The sequence below is a fragment of the Corvus hawaiiensis genome, chromosome 2, assembly GCF_020740725.1.
Source record: "Corvus hawaiiensis isolate bCorHaw1 chromosome 2, bCorHaw1.pri.cur, whole genome shotgun sequence".
In the NCBI taxonomy this organism is placed as follows: domain Eukaryota; kingdom Metazoa; phylum Chordata; class Aves; order Passeriformes; family Corvidae; genus Corvus; species Corvus hawaiiensis.
The window spans coordinates 2,797,368-2,813,116 of record NC_063214.1 but is presented as its reverse complement, the minus strand read 5'-3'; the positions used below and the strand labels follow the sequence as shown (position 1 = coordinate 2,813,116).

At 40.0% G+C, this 15,749-nt stretch overlaps 1 long non-coding RNA gene across 1 annotated transcript; it reads right to left on the bottom strand.

Annotated features, from left to right (window-relative positions):
• Window positions 1-5,708: 5,708 nt before the first annotated feature.
• Window positions 5,709-14,660, bottom strand: LOC125337050. The gene is made up of 3 exons (XR_007207930.1): window positions 14,555-14,660; window positions 7,371-7,530; window positions 5,709-6,002 (listed from the first exon to the last, which is right to left on the bottom strand). It is a non-coding gene; the product is annotated as an uncharacterized LOC125337050 (long non-coding RNA).
• Window positions 14,661-15,749: the final 1,089 nt, after the last annotated feature.

The window sequence follows — 15,749 nt, the reverse complement described above, 5'->3', positions numbered from 1 at the left end:
ACAAATTGTACTGATTGCATCTACTCTGACATAATCCATAATTCCTTTCTTTCTTTCTTTACTGAGCTCTCCTCTCCAGTTACTTACACTTTGTACCATTATTTCACAATCTTTGCTTTGGGTGTTTTGTTGGTTTGGGATATTTTTTTTTTGCCATTTTGGGGGTTTTGGTGGCTTTTTTTTGGGAGGGAAGGGTTGCATGGGGCAGGGGAGCTGCTGAGCATTCTCTTCAAAGAGCTTTTGCCTACAGTAAGGGCAGTTATTAAGTTATTATGCATTTTAAGGGTGTGAAGGGCACATGAAACAGGAATACACCCATCAATATTTACCTGAGTAGGATTTAACAGAGAGGGGGTTGGGAATGGGATACAGTTTAACTTAAGCTTTAATAAAGTTCCTAGTGGAGGCCACATAAAGCAGAAAGACCCAGTGTTTGTCCCCATGGAGAATCACACTGACAGATCTTTGCAATCAGACAGAGACAAAGCAAAAAGTGCCAACAAGCCCTGTCCCCACCTACCTGAGACAGTCCTCTGACACTGCCCCATTTCTGTGCTCCCCCTATTAAATTATACTTGTCTAGGCTGCTTCTGTCACAGATCTCTGGAGCAGCTCCCATCTTTCTGAGCAAGATTACTTGTCCTGTGGCCTTTCTCTCTTTCACAGATGTCTACACCCATATACACCTGTCAGATTTCTATCAGCTCCTTCCTGGGGAGACCTAATCTATCTGTCACTGGCAATCTGCACAACAGCCATGAGAGGCAGGAGCCATCCTGCTAAATGTGGCTTGTCCTGGCTATCTGGGGCCAGGGTAACATTTAATTCCTGGATAAACCAGCAAGACAATGACTATTTTTACATGTATGAAAATGCACAATTTGTAGATATTTCATACTTTGTGGTTACGGCAGCACACATCTGTTCTAGCATGGAGGGGCACACAGACAGAAGGAATCAAGGGGGTGTCACACACAGCACTGATGTCTGCCCTGTGCCTTTAAAAACTGACCACACATCCCATTAAAGGAATCCCGTAAATGTCAGTCAAGGCATAATTAGTGTCTGCAAAGGTACTTCCTGGCAATAATTGATTTCTTAATCCAGATCCCAATCTGCTCCACTGATATTCTTTAATGACTTTCTGAAGTCAGTGATAACAAATTGGATAAGAAGAGATGTTTTTGTCAATGTGGAGGATTCACTGGAGACAGAAAGGCGGAGTTAACGTGGTGCTGTTGCCAGGAGTGACTGAGCAAACAGTGTTTGCAATTACAATTCACCTCCCTAACTTCGTTTCCAGCAAAGCAGCAGCACTTTAATTACGGCAGCCCCAGAGTAAAGCAGAGGGGGGAAGAATTGCTTTCCATCACTTATTTGTTCTTTTGTCTTTCACACTTCTCGGCAAACTCCATCCTACAATTAAACTCTAAGGACTGTTTGCTGACAACCTGTGGTCAAAATATAAGGGAAGATGATAATGATGCTCAAGTCAGGTCCCCTCCTTCCTACAGGGCCAGTTTCTGCCAAAGTGCTTCCTTTGCACAAATTACTGTACATCAAAATCAGATCTTTGGAAGGCGGGGTGTGATGTGAGTGTAGCTGGCAAGTTTTAAAAGCTTGCCATTACAATTGCTTAATGAGGAACTGCATTAATAGCCTGTTTCTCCCACACCTTACATTCAGAGGAAAGGGTAAATTCAGCCACTAGAGTGGCTGGAAAACACTGGTGTCTCATTTCAAAATTCCACTCAAATTCACCCCTAAGAGTAATAAACTGCTGTGGCCTTTAATTTCCATAAAAGCAGTATATAGCATGGGGAGGGAGGGCTGGGCTCCCCTAGGAAAGGGAAACACCAGAACATTTTCAGACATCACAGGGAAAAAAATTGAATTACAAAGATTTGGGAATCTTAATGTCATAAAAAGCAATCCCAAGATTGTTTTATATTGCTTTCCAGCTTATATCTGCACACTGTAATATACCAACATATAAAGTGATTTTTCTTCTACTATTGAAAAATCAAATAAACGAAACAGAGACACTCAAAGGACATTCTACAGTGAGAAAGGATTGCTAAACTTCAATTCTATGAGTAAATTGAGACACGAGACACGGTCCTGTCATTTTAACAGTCTTCTGGCTCTACCTGGCTGCCTCTCTGTGGCTTATCAGCAGAGAAAATGAGAACATTCTGCATCTAAAATGACAGGAGAAACAATTAAACACAGAGCAGGACCCAGGATGAGTTAGAGGAACCTTGATCAGCTTTGGATGCAGCCAAAGCCATGGTCGGCCACTCCCCCTGCCCACTGAGCACTTACTGGTGTATGAAGAAATAGGAGAAAAAAAGGCTCCAAGCTAGAAAAGGTCTGGCTGCTGATTGGATTAGGTGCAACCCTGTGGAGGAAAAGAGGACTTTTCTCTTCCCCTCCCTTTAAAGGTAACACCTGATGAAGTTTCTGGCAGGTACAGGGTGCTGGGGCCAGCTGCAGGGAGCAGGCAGAGAGCCAAGAGTCAGAGGTGACAAAGCAAGATGGCTTTTGCAGACACCCACAGGATTTGTGCCTGTGTTTGTGGAAGTCAGAAAGATGCTGAAAGCTGCTGAGGCAAAAAGTGAGCACAGAGGAAAGAAACGCCCAGGAATTTGGGAATATTTTCTCTCCAGCTGGCTGTACCTCACCCCAGCAACTCTGAGCTCCTGCCCTTTGAACAAGGTTTCCTTGTTCTCATTTGGCATTTTGTTTGCTCTAAATATGACTTTAAAGCTGGAAAGTTGCTGATTGCTCTTGATGAGCTCACTTTGAAGAAAAGACTCCCACCAGGACTTCAGAGGATCATAAACACTTCTCAAACTATGCTGGGTGTTTGTATCAGCAGTCCCAGCTGCTCCCTGTGAGCAGTGGCAGCCTGAGGGTGCCATTCCTGCAGCCCATCCAACCCTTGTCTCAGTCTGGAAGGGCTTGAGGCATGGGGATGGTTATAACTGATGGATATAACTCTTCCTTCCCTCCCAGTCCTGAATTTGACACTTTTCTCCACTCAGGCAGGAATAATTGGATGATTAGGGGCTGTCCCTGTATCATACAGACTGATGTAAAGATTCCAGACCCAATGCAGGTGCTGCAAACATCACCACTCTGGCCCTGAGAGCAGTCAGACTTTGCTTCTCCAGCTGCTTAAAATACCTGTCTACACAATTTTTCCTCCATTTATGAACCCTTCCTCTGTTCCCAGCATCTGGGTTTCAAACTCATACATCATTGCGTTGCCTGTAGTTTTCTTTAGGCTTTGACATGTTAGTGAATCTAATGTCAATTAAACTGCTGGAAATGTCAGCATTTTAATTTCCTGGGAAGCTGCTTGCTTCTCAACACATTCTAATCTTGAATTTTAGCTTTTTTTTTTCAGGCCTAGACCTTTCCTAAGTACACACGGACAAAAGCTCCAAATTATCCTGTGGTTTGGTGATTCTGAGCAAAATGTGCCCTGGGGCTTAGCCTGAGAACATCAACTCATTTTCTTTAGTGACCCGAGACAGATAACCAGAGGCTGGGTTTCCAAAGGTGAAAGGCTGTTGCCAGTAAGCCACTGCAGCAACTTAATTGAATGTTTTCTCCCAGCACCAGCAGCAAAGGCTGCTCTTACTATTTGTTCAGTGTTGGGATTAGGATGGAGTATTTGCCTGACTTGTCTCTGAACAAAAACTGTAAAAGAAAGAAAAAAAAAAAAAGTTTGCAATTGCTTATTGAGTGCCATCCTGACATATCCAAGGGTCATTTGTACAGTCTTCCAGTCACTCTGGGTCAAACCTCATTTCTGCTTTGGTAAATCACACCCAGGATGGCTTTGTTGCATGTTATGTCCTGCCCCACATCCCCAGATCATCAAACATATGAATTAAATAGCACAAACTCCATAGAGACTTTTATTTATTTTTCTTTTTTCCTACAGAGCTCTTGCATATTTTGTTGGGTTTTCCCCTTTTTTTTTCTTCCCAATCGAAGACACATATAAAGGCTTAATTCATAATATTTTGTTTCCATTAGGTTTGGAATGGAATTGGGTGTTTAGCTGAGAGGGGAACCTGGAGAAGGAGTCACCAGGATGTTCATTAATTTCCCAGCAGGGCCATGCAGAGCAGTTCACAGCCTAAACCTGAGAACATTTGCTTTTCTTCCCCGCCCCTTTGCATGCACACCCTCCTAATGGAGATGGAGGAGAGATAATCAGAGAGGGAACAGGCAGCTCTTCACCATTTGTGAGACTAATGAGCCCCTTCATTTAGTCTCATTATAAATATGCCACCTCTGGCACCAGCCTTTGGTTCTGTTCCTAGCTACATCAACATCAATTTTGAGGCACACTGATGCATCACTAACACACACGACAGCCAAACCTCTCCTTTTCAGCACGTTTTTGTCTTTGTACTGTCTGAGACCTTCCCTTCTTCACTGCTCCCCCTCCGAGAGGCAGAGAAGCCCAGACCAAGAAGTAATGAGACTATTAATTAGAGCTTCTCTAAAGGAAACCTATCCTGACTGGGTGTTGTCTCTGTTTCAGCCTTTGTTCCAGCCATGTTCTGTGAGATTAATACTTGTTTACATGGATTAATACAATAAAATCATATCTCCAGCTAGGGAAAAAAAAAAAAAAACACCAGCCTGGGTAAAAAGCCTGATTATTCCTGAGGTGGACAGTCGGGGTTCATTTTGTAGAGACACAACTGTTTTGTCTTCTTTGCTCCTCTTTTCTTTTTTAAAAACCGTGTTTTAAGGCAGTTTGTGAGTGCAGCAAGGGAGAGACACAGAAGTGTTACGTAGGCTGCTCATCAATTTGGGCTCTTCACACGATATCCAGGTCATGGGGGTGGGAATCTGTTTCCTCAGCAGTTTAGAGGTCTGGCTGAAATGAATCTGTGGTCTCCTGTCTAAGAAAATGCATCCCTCTGTTGAGATTTTATAGTTTTACCACAGGAATTGAGGGCTGAGCAGATAATGGCTGATTTTAGCTCAATTAATTTCTGCATTGCAAAATGAAGATGTAACCACAGTGCAGATGAACAGTGCAACACCAGGTTATGTTCCACTGTCGTGGATCAAAGTAAAAGTTGTCCAGGACATCAAGCTGTTGATTTGATCATTACTGTTTATGTAGTGCCTTTTTAATCTAAAAAAACCCTAAATCAAAGCTGATTATACTCTTACTGTCTGCAAAATATCTTAGGGAGACACCTTTCTCTGATATTAAAGACACAATGCTTTTAACTATCTGATCTTTTAAGAAATAAGATCCTTTAACCTCTCAAGTAACATTATATTATTTTAGTTTCCCTGTTAGCAACCACAAGATCTAGCTGAAGTGAACAAGATCTAGCTGAAGGTTAGAAAAACAATTCCCTTAAAGCTTTTAAAAGAATAAAAACCTGGAAACCAATGCCATGAATTTTCCCAAAATGTTAAAAGATCAATTATTTTTTGGAATTATCAATAATTTTCCAAGCAACTTTATATATATACCCTTTTTTTTCCTTAAAGTATGCAGCATATACCAAAAGCTTGGTTTTGAATAAAAACAGATATCCTCATGCAGAAATAAATACAACTGCTCAAATAAATGCCATTAAAATTGTATTTTTATTAAAAGCAGCAGCTAAATATTTCCAAAATAGAAATTTCAAAATTAAAGAGAAAAACAAATGGTCAATTAAAATGAATAAATTAATTAGGTCAAGATTAATTCCTTGCGTTCAAAAATTTGGTACACTCACTCAGCAAGGAGTTTCAGTTATTTTAATGGAGTCTTACTACTAGACTTGTGAAAGTCTCTCTTGCTTGTAAAAAAGGACAAATGGTAAGTGCCAGATCTGTATTGGCAGAAGGATTCTTCCTTTCATCTTCTAAATACAGGCTGCTCTGGCTGGATCTGAAAGCCTGGCCAGGATGCAGCAGTCCCAGCCAAACACTACCTCAACATCCAAATTCTCTTTCCTGAAGGAAACCTGCAGAAAATTTAGAAAAATATAGCTAATTGGTAACCTTCTGGTTTAGGCACAATCTGGACTTAGACCAGGACGAGGAATTGAAAAATAAATATTCTTTGTGATAATGAAGGAAAGATCTGTGCTTTCCCCTACTCCTGGACCTCTCCAACACTCAGCTCTGCTGAACATGATTTGCTGCTGTCTTACAGAACGGAGACAAATGTGGTTGCCTCCTCAAAGGATGCAGCTTCCCACACTTCACTACTGATGTGGAAGAAGAAAAGATCTATTTTATTTCCTTGAGCCACCTAGGTGTGGTATCTAGTCAGAAAATATCAATACACCCAACAAATGTAACCACAAATACAGACCAAGTCCTTGGGTGAGGAGGAGCTGGCAGCTGAATTCAGCCAGAATAGAGGCAGTGTTTGTGAAATTCACTGTTGGTCAGCTCAACTTTAGGGTCTTTTGGACTCTTTCTGGTCAAAGCTTTCAAGAAAGACACCTCATGGTGGTGCTTTCTAACATGCTCAAATAGCCAGGGTGTTGATCTCACCTTGGTAATTCATGGGCCTGTTACCTTCTGGCTATACTGTCTTAATGTAACACCTGTGTTTGAGAAGCGCTTTCCATTTTTTACTGCATTTCTACTCTGAGCTAGCACGTACCAAAGAACGCAGCTTGTTTCCCTAAAAAAGAATTCAAGGGTACTCTCTAGGATCTACTGCAAGGCCTTCCACTTTCATTGGCTTTGGGTAGAAAATTCATTTATTTTGCTTGACATCAGTACCAAAGTCTCCAGCTACTTTCCCATAAAAGTCTAACAAGAAGAACATTAAAGGAAGAGGCTGTTTTGTTATTCCTAGTAGCCCCAATCTGTGTCCTGCATTCTGAAATGACAAGTGATCTTTCCAATTAAAGACATTCTGCTTCCTTGTCCTTCAGCTAAGCAGAGAAAAATCCCACTGTGGACGTGACAGGTTAAAAATTTTAGTATTTTCCAAAAGAAAATTGTTAACATTCCAGCAACCTTGTTCATAAGTTTTATAGGCAGATTTCTAGGCAGCACAAATGTGTGAATCTCCTGCCCTGAGACCTCCACTGCTTCCACCCAAATTTGAGTCTTGCACCTGCCTTCCCATCTTAAAAACTGATGGAAAATCTCACATCCTATCCACAGGAAATATTGAGATAATTGTTAACCACTAAAATCTTCACACTTTGGCCTTTTTCCCTTCTTTCTGTTTTTAGATTCTTTGCACCTATTAGTAAAAAAGTACCTTTGTCAACAAGAAATTTCATCCTGTCCTTAACAAGTGTCACAAGTGTCGCAGAGAATAGGAAACAAAGCTTTGTCATAACAAAACAAAACTGAAAAATTCTTACCTCTCACTAATTTTTTATGTTTTGTGACCTCTATTGCCAAATGTAGATCTTCCAGCCAGTTTGTCAGACACGTACAGGAGATTGGAATGGAGCCATGTCGAAAACCTTTGTATCAGACAGAATAATGCAAAGAAATCTGAAAGCAGTCCAGCTCAAAGCTCTGCAAATAAAAGGAATAGTGAAAGAGGGGGATATTAGGTGGTCTGGCTGAAAATAAAAGGTTTTTTTTATTTCTCTAAAATCCTCCAATTCAATTTATTTAAGCAGAAAAAATCTGGTCTTGTTTCTGTCCTTGGCTACTAAGCCGTAGATGTTTAGTTGCAGAACACTTTACAACATCTATTTCGCTTGACAGAAGCCATAAAACTTTCCTAACTTCCTTAACAAACTTAAAAACTACAATAAAATCTCCAAAACTAGAATTTTTGCCAAGAAACCAATACGCCACTTTGCTGACACAGAAGGAAAAAAAATCAATAAGAGCCCCAGCTAGATCTAAGCAGGCTACTGTGTCCATCCCACAAAAAGAAGCCAAAAATGAGCAGAATCAAAAGACTACCAGTCTGAAGGAAAAACTCTTCTCCAGCCCCAAATTTGAGAGTTCTATGGTGTGAACTGGGTAAAAAATAACAGCCAGTGCATGAAATGTTAAAGTTTTGGGAGTACTGGGAAGCTCCATCCTTTTTTCATCTCTCTGTGGCCTCTTGCAGGGGCTCAGAGGAGAATAGGGAGAGAAATGTTCCAAGGATATAAGGGAGGGAGAAGCAATGAGGGACGAAAATACTGGAAACCTTGGAAGACGGGATATTACCAAACAAACAGCATGCAAAGAGCAAGCCCAACAGTTTCAAACCCTTCTAACAACAGAATTTTTTCTCCCAGTCTCAAGAACTCCATCTTAAAATGGCTCATATTCTTCTAAACAGAAACTTCCTTCTTCTGATGATTAGTAACCTTCTAATTTTGGGTCTAAATTTATTCATTACTCCTTGATAAATAGTTATGTTTTAACTGTCTCTTCCTCTTCAGTGATAATTATCCCTCAGCCTTAGATGCATTTACCAACACCTGTTCACTCAGCTTTCTTCTGGCTATTTTCAGAACCAAGTTCTCTTTTCATAAGAGAGATAATCCATTCATTTCATCATCCCAGGAAGTTTTGTTCTGTATCAGTTTTCCTTTCATTTTTTCTTCTTCAGAAACCATGACCAGAATTATTTGTGTTTGTATTTCTTTCTATATTTTCCTAGATATTATACAATTACACTTATGTATCTTGAACACTGTGAAAATCACATGATTTGTCCTTGAAATTTTGCAGCTCCATTCTGCAGCTCTGTCATTCTCCAAATGATCAGATCAGTCAACACACTTTTATAGTCTCTTTCCCTTCCTGTCACCTCCAGCTAATGAATTCTAATTGAACCTTAAGTCCACACAGAGGTTTTTTACTATGCTCTCTAATCTTAGTATGACCTGGTTTTGCTACTCTTATAACTTTAAATAATACATTTATGCTGTCCACAGTCAAAGATGTTTCAGCTCTAAGTGCCTGAAGAGTTTGTTTGGAAAATATCATATATTTAGGTGGGTTTGGCCTATAAGAAAAGCCAAACCCACTAAATATGTTGTATCTTTCTAAACAAACTCCTTAACCAGTTTTTTAATCTGAAATGTTAATTTATTAGAACACGATAATGCCAATAATTTATGTGTATGTATATATGGGGACCTATCTCCAAATTATCCTCATTAAGCAGTGAATGAGAGGATTTGGATTTTTTAGGGAAAAGGGCTCTGTTCAGAGTAGAATAATTAACTGACTTAAAACTAAGTTGCTGACAAGGACTTCAATTATCAGCCTCATTAACAGGGTGAGGTTATGACTCCAGGTTGGAGTAGTCAGCAAAAAGTGTTACAAGGCTGAAACAGTGTGTGCATGAGGTTCAGGTGTGTATATTTGTAAAATAAAGGTCAGGAGGGCAGAAAGTTCAGCAGAAATGTGTCCCACAGCTCAGTAATAAAATTAAAGAATGCATCTTGCTTGTGAAGATAACCTGATTTGCTATGCAGATGATTTTTTTTCCCTCCATTTTTAGAACCATCTGAAGTCTAATTATTGTGTTCTAACTTTTATCTGAAATTGCTTCGGACTTCTGAATTTCCCCCAGATTTACTTGCAATTGCCTGGGTCTCTGCTATTCAACAGCTTGGAAATTCCATTTTCAAAAACGAAATGGCAAAGCGTCTTCATGCGGAAGAAAAGGCAGACTTTCAGTGCCACAAAGGAAGGTTTCGTTTCTATAAATACTGGCCTATTTCCCATTCAGCTGAACATGCCTGCAGCGTGGGATGCATCTCTCCACAGCAGATCACTCAGACAGTGTCACTGGGGTTTCAGATTTCCTATTGGAAATTGCCAATCAACAGATTTTCACACCCAGTTCATTTTTAGTCAGTGGCACATCATTCTGCAGTGACAAATTACAGGGAGATATTTAGGACTATGTCATAAATTCTGGCAAAAACTCCAGCAACTCTGGGTGGGCTGAGCCTCAGCTCCAATGGATACCAAGTATTTTTATATTTAACCCCCACCCCATGATAAGATATATATTTCTAGATGGATCTCTATGGCACAGCACTAATAAACATGGAAATAGAAGGGATCCAGCCCCACACATAAAAAGCTCCCAAATGCACTTAGGAGGTTTGAACTTTTCAAGGGTATGATCAAAGCTGAGAGGAGTGAATGGAAAGGCTCATATTGACATCAATGGGCTCTGGAACAGGCTTGATGTGTTGGCAGCTAGAGAGATGCTCTGAAACCATCTGAAAATAAATTCAAAGTCTGATAGGCCACTGTGGCAAAGAGATACCATTGCTTCATTCTCTGCCATGTCAGGAAATTATCTCTGAGCCGTCAGAGTGGGTTTCTCATTTTAGTGTTTGTGTTTCTCGCTCATCTCTCACCAAATGGCTTTCCTTTTGTGTGTATGACAATTGATTAGTAACAAAAAGCAACAGGGTCATACAAGTAGCACACTTTGCATCTATAATACAAAATATTCTTGCACACAGCCAAGTGTTTCAAATAATATTCACCACACAACAGAAAAAGCTGAGACAAATCAGTCTCTGCCAACATGAGGCCCATGTACTTTAGCATTCCCTTACATGACATTAGTGAGAAAATTTCAACTTTCCCCTAAGCTCTAATCCACCTTAAAAGCAGCAGTCTCATTCCAACCGATTTGGTGAGATGAATGTTATTTACACTTCAGTTTGCACCTTTTTCTAAGATTTCATAAAAGAATAAATCCACACTTCCAGGGACGGCTGTGCATGAGGAAGTCTGGGGCTGTTAAGAAGAAGTGTTAGACACGTATGGGAATGTATTAGTAAGGGTCACACCTCCATCTTAAGATATTTAAGTGACAGCAAGAGCATAAAAGACAGCAGGATGGCACAGAGAGATTGATTGCATGTGGTTTTTTCTTCTTTATAACCAGGTTTTTTAAGTTGTTAAGCATCGCTCTCCAACAACCTAGACAGATCAGGCTGTCTGGGTGCACCTACATCAATAAGAAAAATAAAGCTTTGATGAAATAAATCCTTTAAATTAAATATATCATTTCCATGCTAGGGCCAGGAAACACCTCATGACAAATGCGTTGACAAAACAGAGGTTAGTTAAAGCAAAGTTGTGTTTTTCCTGGCAAAAATTCCTTAGAGCAGCCAGATGAAATTGAGGGGACTCTTTCCAAAGGTTAGGATTAGGGTAAGGAAACAATTCTGAGAAATCTACTCCAAAATAGAGCAGTGCATTGTGTCACTTTTTAATTCTAACACCTCCCTTTTTCTGCCTTTCTTCTCTCTCGTCCCAGTGTCAGTACTTTCCCCAGCCATCAGAAATGCAACACAGAAAATGTCATTACTGTGATCTCTCCAAACTGATTTGCTCATGGATCCTGCAAGCAAAACCAAAGGGATGAATCTGTTCTCTGGGGTTCAGTTACATCTGTTGCAACACTTAAATCAGTTCATGGCCTTTTACATGGCCTGATCCTCCAAAGAGCTGCTCTGGAGGATAAATCTGTTCAAACTCTGCTCTCATGGCCAGTGCTCTTGGTTTTGTTGGAGATCCCACTGTCATTTGTTTGGCACCATCAGGAGATTCCTTCAGGAGAGCTACCAGTTGGTGTTGGCTTTGCCTTTGTGACAGCAAAACAAGGTAAAATTGTCAGCCCTTAACAAAGAATCTGACTTCACTGGGAACCAAACTATTATTTTTTCTTACAGGTTTTTGGCGACTGCACATGGCTGTGCTCTCCTGGGCAAAACAATCTGGAAATGCTGTAAAGGCCACTCCTCACCACATACCAGTGCAGTCTGTGCTTGAAATCAGTTGCCTTAAAAATCAGCCTGACTCAAACTCTAAACTGCAGGAGCAAAAATAGAGCAAAGGGCTGATGCTTTTCTGGTACCACTGGGTCATGTTTGGGGAAGGCTGAGGGTTTGCCCCACTAAGAAACTCTTAGTCCAGGCTGGGATGAAGGACAACATTTGTCCTTGTTTTATCTGAGTTACCAAAGGATTCAAATGTATTGTTGAGACATTTAAAACCTTGAAACTATCTTCCCTAGTCAAATAACCCTCTTCCAATCTTTCAAGAATTTTCACACCAATTCTTCCTCATTTTCATAAAGGCAAAATAGCTTGGGTTTTCAGCACTTCCAAGATGCAAAGATCCCAAGAAAGCCCAGTTCTGGATGATGGCCCATCAGACAATCTTTTCTGGATGCCCACTTTTCTGCACCAGGACCCTGTGAACTCATGAGGTCTCACCCACAGCCTAATGGGAAATTTTATATATGAAGACTTTCATTTGTTTTGCTTTTGGGTATGAGTTTGAAAAGAATGGATTCAACAGCACAGAAATATTTTATAGGTTCATTTTTTAAAAATTAATCATTTGTTTTAAAAAAGTTCTGGAAGAATGTAAAAAGAAGGGATTTCGTATGATGTTTTTCATTTTAAGTGGGTAATTTTAAAGTGGACATCCTTGAAATGAAGCTGTTTATTTGTGTACAGCAACAAAAATGCTTTTTGTACAGAGTGAATTGGAGGCATCTTTTGATGGATAAGGGTATGACAAGTGTTGATGTTTGCTGATAGCAATCATTCTGCAGTGGATGGAAGAGAAGCAAACAGCTTGGGAGAGGAGAAGCAAGGTCTCCCTGAGGGTTTTCTCTTGTGTGACACAAATTTCCCCCACCTTTCTTGCTACAAGTACTTCTGGCTTGATTTTTTACCAGCCTGTCCAGCAGCTCCTTTCTGCCTATTCACACAGCACCACAAATCAAACAAGAGGTGTCCTATGGAAGCCAGAGATAACAAGAAGAGAGTATTTTTAGCATCAAAGTGAGTTGAACAAATGGATCGTAGCTAAGGAAGCATGACAGCCCTGCTGCCTAATTAAGAGAGACACCAAAGGTGATTTTGCAACGGAGCCAGAATTCCCACTATGCTGGGCCTTCAGATCAGGCAGATTCTTCAGCTCTCTTGTGTTATGCAACCAGAAAAAGCAGCCCAAATATCCCCCAAATTTGGCCCATACCCTGGCCCTTACCTGGCTCTGGCTCTTACCCTGATCTGAGACAGAAAATAAAAGTTTTCTTGATTTGTTTGGTTTCACTCTTTGTTTATCCTAGCATATAATCAGAACTCATTGTTTGCACTCTTTCTCTCTTTTCACTCATAAAAAATGACTAATAACTGCTGAGATGGACCACGGTGGACTGGACTGAACCCCTCCAGGTAAAGAAGAGGACTGAAACTCCCTCTCTGTAGGGGGACAGGTGACAACATTGGCACAAAAGTGGGAGAGAAACCAAAACCAGTATCAGAACTTGAGATTTTTCTCCTGTGACACCATGTGATTATGGATAAACCCTGTCCACTCTTGTGCTCTAAGGACTTTATGGGTGTGCAGATTTTTGAATACTTGTCATGGATAACTGAAAACATACAAAGTCCTTTATTAATCTCTCCCAAATTCCCCACAGTTCTTTTTTAAGAATATTGAATGCAATTCCCTGAAATATCATTTTATAGCAGACAATTTTACCAACACAGAATTTTTCCACAAAAGAACTTGCTGTGCCTGCAAGACAGTTCTCTCCATGCTCTCTTATCCTTTGAATTCCTATTAAATTTGGTTGAACCCACACCAGTTTAAAAAGACATTTTTCTCAGTAGGCCATCCTGTTTCAGGAAGTCCTCAGCTTGCCATGGCTAAGCTTCTCTTTGGAAATTATTATCTCAGAAGCTGCTCCCCAGGGAAATTGCTGCAATCCAATCACCACAAATGTAAATTAAATCAGCATCTGATACAGCCACAGTGGTTTGTGTTTCTCGCCACTCCTCTCTCCCTTTGAGAAATGTAATTCTGAAACCACTGAAATGAATTCTACTGCCCCCCTCCCACAAGGAAATAGCTGCAATGATCTGAGGGCAGATGTATTCTGTAGGAAATGACAGTACAATTTGTTTGTGATGCTTATTTTGGTTTATGACTTCAGCAGATTCCCTTCTGCTCAGCCTCTCTCCTCCTCTGCCTTTGTCCCATATTCTCTGTAGCAGGGATAAAACTGCCAATTTCCCTTTTTGTGTGGGACCCTGTTTCCAACATCCCACGCTGAAAGTTGTACTTCCCTGCATGCAGGTTTGGGAACACTCCTCATACAAGGTGAGATGTAGAACCAGGCAGCAAAACATTCTGAACAGTTTAGGTTGTGCCTCAACTCACAGTTCTGTAAAAATTGTTCAGCTCGGAGAAGAGTGATGCTATTTAGGAAAAGCATCAGGTTTCATACATTAGCAACTAATAAACCAGAATAGGGAAAGGGATAGGTGGGAAGAAGCTGAAGGAATGATGAAGAAAGTTAAAAGTCTTTGGAACTGAACATATCAAGAGCAAAAGTGGGTTACCCAAAATTGTCACTTTGGACTCAGTCCTTACTCAAGTACAAATTCAGTTCCCTGTGGCATATACCTGCTTGTAAGTTTGATAATTCAGACAGAGAGCAAATAAACCAGTGAAATGCCTCCAGATGTGTGTCCCCAGTCACTGATTGGTCTGCATCATGTGTCCAAAGGAAGCCAGTGCTAGAACAAGTTACCTTGAGGGCCTTTTAAGGTTGTTTAACAAGTATTGGGTAGCATGTAGGACAGTGCCGTTCTCTCTTCAAAATAAAAGGTCAGCTGATGTCCACATAACCTGCAGTGATGAAAACTGTGATTACTAAGAAATTTCATACCTAACATTTAAAAGCTATTCTTTTTCAATTTTCATGAAAAAGTGTTGTTCTGCTTGGTGTCAAAAATGTTACCCCTCAAAAAATGAATGATATTCAAACAGTTCCTAGAGAGAATCTTCACACCAGTTACACCTTTGTACTTTGGATTTGAGTATGCAGGGTTTAAAACTGCAGTCACCAGACATAGCATGATCTTACTTTTATGTCATTTATAAACCTTTACTTTATTCACATTGTGTCAAAGTGCATCATAACTATTATTATTAATAATATTAATAATAGCTAATCTTCAGCATTTGAGCAACTGTGATATAAAGAACAGATTAAAATTAATGTCTTCATATTCCTGAAGATCCTGTAGATCTAAAAAGATAAATTAAAATATTGGATTGTTTTTTTCCTAAATGCAAATACACACACACACATTCATTTACTTCTGCTCAGCATGACTACTACTTTCCTTCTAAATGCACATTAGAAACGAATGGTAAGTATTGTACAAAATATGTCTCTTGAGTTATAAGAAAACTTTTAACTAAAATTAAAATAATTAGTTGAATGTGTTCAGGCATCATCCAGGAGTTTATAATGACAGCCAGTGCTGGTGTCGCAGCATAGCACAGTGAGTGAATATAGGGTCTTACATTTTGGAATGAAGATGTAATAGAGCTGGGCCCCCTTTTATTATGTAGGCAGGATAGGCTTTGATGCATTTCCAGATTTTCATCCTGCCTTTCTGAACCTTAGGTCTTCTAAGTATCGGTGGTCTCTAGAATGTTGCTTCTGAGTTGCTTCTTCACCCAGTCTCAGCAAGGAAATGTTAGTTGTACAAAGAATTTATACATAGCGTCATTTAACAGCCATTAAACCAGAAAGATCTGGAAATTTTAGAGGTAGAAAAGACAAGTGAATCAGTTCAGCTGTTACACAATTTCTGGCGTGTAGTGGAGGTCAGAGGAAAAAAATCAGGGACAATTGTGTCAATTGTAAACATGGGCAGAAACGGTAAAATATAGTTAAAAAGTGCATTTAAGTATGCAGCTGTATTCCAATGGAT